Source organism: Hippocampus zosterae, unplaced genomic scaffold, assembly GCF_025434085.1.
Source record: "Hippocampus zosterae strain Florida unplaced genomic scaffold, ASM2543408v3 HiC_scaffold_410, whole genome shotgun sequence".
NCBI lineage: Eukaryota > Metazoa > Chordata > Actinopteri > Syngnathiformes > Syngnathidae > Hippocampus > Hippocampus zosterae.
The window spans coordinates 1-7,874 of NW_026262940.1; the positions used below are offsets into that span (position 1 = coordinate 1).

At 56.3% G+C, this 7,874-nt stretch overlaps 1 pseudogene; it reads right to left on the reverse strand.

Moving 5' to 3' along the window:
* Positions 1–2,126: 2,126 nt before the first annotated feature.
* Positions 2,127–7,267, reverse strand: LOC127595128 (intraflagellar transport protein 172 homolog; annotated as a pseudogene).
* Between the last annotated feature and the right edge of the window lie 607 nt (positions 7,268–7,874).

The following is a 7,874-nucleotide window of genomic DNA, read 5'->3' on the forward strand; positions in this document are numbered from 1 at the left end:
AGCACATCTCACGCAAATAATATGAAGAGCTGCGTACGGCTGACCGGCGGCACCGGGAGATCATCCGAACCCTTGAGCAGAAGCGGGATGCCCTGACCCGTGCTTACTAGAAGGGTACAGCAGGATAGGAAGACACTTGAAAATGGCCCGCAGACCAGCAACGCCAGAACGGATTCGCTTGAGGAACTGGTTGCCGAGAAAGAGCGGACTGTGCAGTAGCTGACCCTGGACAACGGTAGGCTAAGGGACGCCTTGAGCCGGTCCAGTATTGAGCTCTAGGCTCAAGAACATCATTCAGCCGAGCTTGAGAGCAGCCTCGAAGCCCTTCGGCTGCAGGTGATCAGCCAGACCGAAAAGCTGAACCTAGCAGTCTGACCGAACGGCGTCTGCGAGAAAAGCTAGAGCACGCTGAGAGCAAGACTACTTCGGACCACATTTCCTGGCAGCCACCCCTGGCCGAGAACGAGGAGCTCAAGAACAGCAACCTGCTGCTGTAGACGGCCTTCGAGAAGGACCAGGTCGGGGGTCAAGGAAAAGGATTTGGACCTGTAGCACAAGCTAACGGTCATCCAGACCCTCCGGCAGGAAAAGCAGAGCCTGCTGGATGACCTCGCCCGCAAGAAGGACCTGATCATTAACCTGAAGCTGACGGGGAGGAGCGCAAGCGCAAGCTCGTCCTCCACCGCAAAAAGGTGGAGCTCTTGCGCGAGAAAGTCACTGTCCTGCGTCACGATCTCAGCTCAGTTCAGCTTCGCTTTTGAGCCCTTCGACGCGCACACTCTAAGCATGCTCATCACGCGCTCATCGCGGATACGGTGCATAGAGAGGTCGAGGCTTGCGAGAAGGCCTGCAGCAAGAAGATAGCAGGACTGACTCGCAGCATGCCCTTGAGCTAAGGCAGGCTCGACTGGCCACGGCTGCCGACTTCAAGGTCGAGTTAAAGAACATGCGGGCGGAGAGGGACGGATTCGAAAGTGAACGCGACAGGCTTTGAGATTAGCCGCGAGGAACTGTAGCAAGAGCTGGGGGATCCGAGACAGCAGATCTCTAACTGAAGGAAGATAAGTAAGGAAGGCGAGAGGATGGTAAAGGCCCTGCAAGCTGAGCTTGGCCTCGTACAGTCAGCATTCAAGAAATATCGGGCTGCCAAGGACGAAGAACTGCTGGAGAAGGACTGGCTACTCGAAAGCATGAAGGAGAAGGACTTCCAGTTCGTGCTCGAGAAAGTCCGAGAGGCGGAGAGCAGCCTGACCCTCAAACTGGTGGACACTCGGCTCGAGCCGCACAGATCATGCAGAGATGAGTCGCGGCATCATCCGGTCACTGCGAAGTTGTAGAGATGTTTGTAGCCGTTTATGTGGTCGACGATCGATCGCGGCATGGGCTCGTCCTAAGGCGAGGGGTCGGAAGGTAGAGGCTTGGACTGGCAGGTCTAGTTGCCCGGGTAACACTCGAACAGGCGTTCGGTGTTGCCGTAGTTGCATAGCATCGTCAGGCAGGCAGGGGCGTTGCGAATCGGGTCGTTTTCGATCTCGTAGCGGGACTGGATGCCCCGAGCTGGCCGTTCACCCACGTCAGCCCATTTCTTGTTTCCCACGCGGGGCGCACCAAAGGTTATCAGCTCATCTATAGCGTCGGAAATGCCTTCCTAAGTTCGACCCACGACACAGGGTCAATGCGCCGCCAAGACTGATCCCCGAGATGAGCAACCGAGGCCGGGGGTTGGCTGCCATGCCCGCACGGATGTCGCTAGTGACGTTTAGCCTGATAGCTTTCCAAAGGCGTTAGAAACTCCTTATGCACCTTGCAATCCGAGCACGTGCCTTCGTGCTCCACCTGCACGGCGTAGTTGATGTCCGAGATGACGTTGTTGATACTGTTGGTGTACCGGAAGGACAGCAGGAACATATCTGGGTAGCGGGCGATCAGCACCTTGATGTCCTTTGATTTCTCTTAGATGTGGTGCACGTCCTCGGGGACGGTTGGAGGCATCGCAGCCAGTGCACCCCCAGATCCGGGGGTCTTCGTCCCGGCCGACCTGCAGCGCGCAGGCCAGCGCGCGGCGGGCATTCAGGTCCATGACGTGAGCGGGCCAGAGCAGCAGGAGCAACATTATATTTGGGGGGTCAATTGGGGATGCCGCCACACCAGGGGCAGTTGGCGAACATCTGGAGGTAGATGGCCCAGGCTTGCTTCAGCCCGGGCTTGCCGCAGGTCCGGCACTTCACTGAGTTGGAGTAGAGGGCCGGGTAGCCGGTCACCACGCAGGGGTCGTAGCGGGTCGTTGCATTTGAAGCATGTGAGGGCCGCCTCGAAGATGGGCGTGCTGCATTTGTCGCAAGGACGGGTAGGCAGAGCGTCGCTCACCTTGTGTTCATGGCGATCTGGAGCAGCAGTCCTTGATACCGTCCTTCTCGGCAGGCGCGATCAAGTTTCTTCTCCGGGAAGGGGACGTCGAGGGGCTGGGATGTCAGTGTTGAGGTAGTCCTCGCCGTCGTCCAGATTGTTGTTGTCGGGGTCTTCGATCAGATCGTTGATGTCCAAGGTATCGGTTCAGGAATTTTATCGCCATTGGTAGAGACTCGGCCTTCTGGCAGGCGATCCCGGCGTCCAGGTACAGCTTGTCCAGTCGGATCAGTCGCTGTAGCGCAGCAGTCCTACTGATACCTGCAGGGTCAACTGCTTGGGCCGCCGTGCCTTTGGCCAGTACACGTTTCTCAAGTTGGCGAGGTGGGCGATAGTGAGGTACTTCTCGAACTCGCGCAGGACAGGGCTACCTGAGTCCGAGGTGCCTTCAAGCAGCTTGACAAAGTTATAGAGAGCCGTCCGTAGGTGCTGAAGCTCCTTAGGGTCACATTCCACGAAAATCTCGAGGCTGAGGGACTTGTACAGCCCGTAGCTCTGGGGGATCAGGGGCATTCCGAAGTCCTGGTAGGCCTTGGCCGCGTCCTTGAACTTGCTGGCGTCATGGACTGCTTCACGTAGAGGGTCAGGTACTTGTTGAGCACTTCGGGGCTGCTTTTCTGGGCAGCCGCAGGCAGTTGTCCCAGTCCCCCGCAGAGGCCATCATCTTCAGCGCGGTATCGGTCTCACCCGTCTCGACCAGCTGGTCAGTGTCGTTGTCTGTGATGGCCTTGCCTTCCGGCGCTCGTTGATCATGTTTTTGATCTTGTCGTGCGCCTCAGGGCTGCGGATCTGGTCGCAGCAGGCCTCCGCTTGCTTGAGCAGTTTGCCCTCCAGGTAGATGTGTGCCGCCTACTCGTAGAAACCTATGTTCTCCATGTTACGTCCGGCTTCCTCGAATCGGCCTATCTCGCGCAGTCTACGGGCCACGATCCGAGTGGTGTCAACCATCCGGTCCTTCTCGAACTGGGAGGCGATCTGGACAGCCCGCTCCCAGCAGTCCGCCGAGCAGGTCGTGGTCGTCCGAGAAGTCAGGCTTGATCTCAAGGTAGCAATCGAGGGCCTTGGGGTAATTGCGACTGGAATCGTAGGCCTTCGCCTGCTCGACGATATCGCCAGGGTCTTCGAACACGATATTGATGTGCGGGAACTTCTTCTGGAGGCGAAGGGCGTCTGCCTTCATGCCCGAGTCCCGGTACATCTTGATAAGCCAGCTCTGCTTTTTGGCACTGATGAAGCAGTTCTCAGCTTTGGCCAGCTCGCGCTTCTCGATGTAGAATTTGGCCTGGTTGGGAAGATCGAGGGCAGCATGGCGGGCATGAACTCCTTGGCGATCTGGATGGCAGAGTGGTGGTCCCCGATGTGCTCGTACATGTTCACCGCCCTCGTCCGGCTTGCCCGCCTTAATGAAGTGCTATTCGGCCGCCTTGTAGTTCTTCTCGTCCTCGTGGAAGAAGGCCTTCTTGAGGTGCGCGTCCCTGAGCTTGTGCTTGGCGTGGGCGTTGGCCAGCCGGAAGGCCTCATCGAACTCGTTCTTGTCGCAGAGGTGCTCGATCACCCGCGTCCACCAGGTTCATCTTCAGCAGCATCTTGATCCCCGTCTCCGGCCCCAGCACCTCCAGCCATTTCTTGGCCAGCTCGCAGGTCTGCTTGTCGTTGCCGTACATCTTGCAGGTGCGGATCGCGTCCTCCCAGTGGCCCTTGTTGCGGTACATGTTCACCGCCATGTGCCACGCCCCTCCGTCGATGAAGTGCTGCTCGGCCTCCTTGTGCAGCCCCTTCGCCTCCAGCTTCTGGGCGATCGCCAGGTGCGTCTCCTTCAGGAACTTGGGCTTGTGCCTGCTGACCAGGCGCACCAGATGGTCGTACTGCTCAGCCTTCTTGTACATCAGGATAGCCGACTCGACGTCATCCACAGTCAGGTACATCTTCTCTGCCTCCTTGAACTTACCCTCCATGCTCAAACTTCTGCCCCTGCTTGAGATAAAGGTCAACGCGGTCGTCCTAAGGCAAATGGTGTTGCGCGATGCGCAAGGCATGCTCCCATTTGGCTACCTTGGCGTACATCTCAAATGCGAGGATTGGCGACTTTGCCTCCAGGAAGTACTTTTCTGCGAAGTCGTACTGCCGACAGAGGCGTAGTAGCTGGCGATCTTCACGTGATAGGGCCTCGACACTTCGGGCTTCTGGCTGGCCAGCAGGTGGATCGCTTTGTTCCACTCCCGGCTCTCGATGGCCGCGTCGATCGCCTTCTTGGTGGACCCTGCCTCGATGTAGTGGTTGATAGCGCTTTCAGTCTGCCGGATGGAGACGAGGTAGTCGCCCCAGCGGTCTTCAAGGCTGGTGACAAGGGAGGGACTCGACGCGACGGGCCAGGTCAACTGCCTTTTATAGGCGTTGCCCTTACAGTAGCACTCCAGACTCTTCTGGTTCATCTCCATCTCCTCGTAGAACTCGCCAGCCTTTTCGTGCATGCCGGCCGCGGCGAGACTGGATGCGATCTTCTCAGCAGGTCTTTGGAGTACTCCTCGTCGTAGTTCATTACCACAGAGGCTGCGCGGGCTGGCAATCCGCCCTTAAGGTACAGCTTGACCGCCTCGGTGTACGCGCCCTCGCCCTACTTCACTTCTGCGCCTTTTTCCTCCCTGCCAGTCTCCATCAGCCACTGGTAGTAGTTGACCTTTAGCTCGGCCACGTCGGGGTGGTTGCGCTGCTCAGCGATCTTGATCGACTCGTCCACTTGTGCAGGTCCTGGTACATCTCCATGGCATCCTCGACTTCGTTGTGTTCGAGGAGGATGGCCTCTGCGCGGTTGAACTGCCGCTCGAGGACTGCGAGCTTGGCCTGCACCCTGAAGAAGTTGATACCGTCCTTACTGCCAGTCTCCTATTCGTACTTGCGGATCATCTTGTTCACCTTGCGCAGGTAGCTGCCTTTGAGATGTCCCCCAGAGAGCTGTAGCAGTGCTCCGCCACCGACAGGTTCTGCGACTCGATTGCGATCTGCGCCAGGTTCTTCCAGTTTGCCTCCAGTTCGGGGGTCATCTACGATCCGTCCAGGATAGCTGCCGCCTTCTCCAGGTCACGTGCCTCGAGTGCGAAGCCAAACTCGATCAGGTTTTCGTCGAGGGCGTAAGAGTTTGTGGTCTGGCCGTCGCTGACGATCACCTCCGTCTTTCCATGCGCGCGCTCAATGGACTCGGCCTCGCCCTTGATCGGATAGAGCGTGACTTTGTCGGGGCTGTCGATATTGTACCAGACCGAGAGGTTGCCCCGGTTCTGGGCCACGACCACCTCAGAATGGGCACCCCACTGGACAAACCCACAGTAAGGCAGCAGAGTAACCTTCGCGTGATCTTTCAGACTGTACAAGTAGAGTTGCTTGCGCGGTCCTTGAAAAGCAGCTTGCTGCCCTGGCTGCTGAGCTCCAGGTAATCCACCTTAGAGTCGTGGGCGATCTGGGTGATTGTGGTGTTGAGGTTCAGGTCCTGCCACGCAGATGGTCATCGCGTCGAGCAAGTAAGCCATAAGCCGGGTCTTCTTGCTGACTGCGCGCACCGACAGCAGCCGCTTGCGCACGTGCTCGGTGCGGCAGGTACCAATCACCTAGTTGTTGCCGTATTCGATCAAGGTCAGCTCGCCGGCATTGAAAATCATGCACACTCCTGGGTTCGAGAAGATGAACTCCTCATGCCCCGAGCCTCGCCATGGTACCTCGCGCTCACATGGTTGGTTTCAAGGTCCGCGACCAGCACCGACCCGTGAGTATAGCCCACAAAGAAACGCTACTTGTGCACGTCCACCTTGCTGATCTCGCGTTGGCCTCCGAGCGCACGACCAGCTTCCTCCCTGAACTCAGGGTCTCCAGGACCAGTTGGCTGGGCGAAACGTAATTGATCTCGTATTTGCCCCGAACCCGAAGCTTCTGAAAGAGGCCTCGTAAACATCCAGACTGCTGCAAAGTGATCCAGCACAGTCTGCTGCCGTCGGGCTTCCAGGCGCCAGCAGTCACCGAGTAGTAGTTCGGGATCTCTTTGGCCATCATCTCCTCCAGGCCATCAACCGATGGTTGTAGTTGTACACGAAGAATTTGTTGAAGTTGCCGAAGGCAACCGTGTCGCCCGAGGGGTTGAAGGAGGCCAGTTGTGAAGTCCTTGACGCGCTCATCGCTTGTGTAGTCGAACCGGCTCACAATGTTGCCCTGCAGGTCGTAGAAGGTCACTTTCCCGTCATTCCCCGCAGCGGCCAGGTGCTCGCCCAGTCCCAGCGCGTAAGGGACCGAATGATGGGTGATAACCTTGCGACTGCTCTGCGTGGGGATGCTGTAAAGGTACACCGCGCCATCAAGATGCCCTGAGACAATCGACTCGCCGTCACGGGAACTGGCGATCGAGAGCACGAATGACCCGGCCGCGTAGAGGACGGTGCTGGTCTTCTTGGCCTTGAGGGATTCCATCTTGACCCTTCCTTCGGACAGCCCGAAGAATATCTCGTTGGGACGGGTGTTGGGCCAGGTCAGGCAGGTCACCTGCGAGGGCTGGGGGAACTTGTTGCAGATGGCCTTTTTCTATCCGAACTCTAAGCCCAACTTGTAGATGAACACGATGTTGTCACTCTGCGCCACAGCGATCTTCTGCGAGCAGGGGCTGAACTCCAGGCCCTTGATCACGTAGCTCCTTCTGCGCCTTCTCGGAGGCCTTGGTGGAGAACCGGTCCTTGCGTTCGCCCTGCTCGTCGAACAGCAGCACAGCCTTCTCGGAGGTGGCCACCGCCATCTTCTTGCCGTTAGGGGCCCAGGCGATAGCGGCTATCTTCTGCATGCCGTCCTGGGCGGGCAGGATGTTGCGGGCGTACTTCAATTTCATTCAAATATTATAATAGAGCTTCCATTGCCAATTACAAAGGGCTCTTATCTCGTGCTGCCAGCAAATACCCATAGCTGTTTTAAACCCATCCTTGATAAAACGCATAATGACTTTTGGCAGGATTCAAAGACAGCCCGGTCAAACAGTTTCTGCCTGCCGCTAAGACTGGTTTGCATGTGAGACTGGCCGCTCTGATTATTTACTAAATTCGTGGGGTACTTTGACTGATATAGCACTTAACAAGTCTTTAAACAATTAGAAATATTTATCCTTCAAGAAAAAGGAATGCTCATGTTTGGTGATATTTGTTTTATGCATCTCAGTAGTGGCTCAGCTCAGCAGTGAAAAATATCTTTAGGAAATGCGCGTAAATTATTTAAATTTTAATTCTGTATTATAATTTGACTCTTCAAGCAATTAATTAAACAGAATCTTGTTTTAGAGTTGATTGACCATTTTTTTAAAAAAGAGAACATTATGAATACAAGTCTATGACAGGACCAAATTAATTAATTAGGAGGCTCATAATACGCAATAGAAAATTTACAGTTTGAATTCTGATGACCTTGCGCTAACCAGCGAGGCACCAAAGGGGTAGTGTCGCCGG